The sequence below is a fragment of the Eurypyga helias genome, unplaced genomic scaffold (genome assembly GCF_000690775.1).
Source record: "Eurypyga helias isolate BGI_N326 unplaced genomic scaffold, ASM69077v1 scaffold19808, whole genome shotgun sequence".
Taxonomy (NCBI): domain Eukaryota; kingdom Metazoa; phylum Chordata; class Aves; order Eurypygiformes; family Eurypygidae; genus Eurypyga; species Eurypyga helias.
Window position 1 is genome coordinate 2,009 of NW_010267784.1, and position 392 is coordinate 2,400.

The window sequence follows — 392 nt, forward strand, 5'->3', positions numbered from 1 at the left end:
CCGCAGGCGGTCTTATTAGTCGAAGATGGAAGAGCGCAACCCCATTCGAGGAGAGCGCCGAATAGCATCTGCATTAATCAGCCCAGGGCTTGGGTGCTTAAAAGAGCAGGAGGTCTGGCAGGAACAGGCTGCTGGGTGGAAGGGGCAGCCCCTCTCGTGGGGCCAGCGGGCAGGTGCATCCCCTGATGGGCCACCGGCAGAATTAACCAGCGGTGGGTTAATTAACCCAACGCTGGTTAATTCTCGACCCTGTTAGTTACGTCAGGGCTATGATGGATGCGCCAGGCACAGTGATTTGCCGCCCTGTAAAACGAGAAGAGGCTGTCTCAAGTGGGAAACCTTTCCCTGGAGGCAGCCGAAATCGGACCCCACTCGGGCTGGCGGACGCCGGA

At 58.7% G+C, this 392-nt stretch overlaps 1 protein-coding gene across 1 annotated transcript in view; it reads left to right on the forward strand.

The window, feature by feature from the left end:
* LOC104514028 (dnaJ homolog subfamily B member 5-like) overlaps positions 1 to 392 on the forward strand; it is a gene marked incomplete at its 3' end in the record, with an annotated part of 2,551 nt that overhangs the window by 704 nt on the left and 1,455 nt on the right. The window lies entirely within an intron of this gene.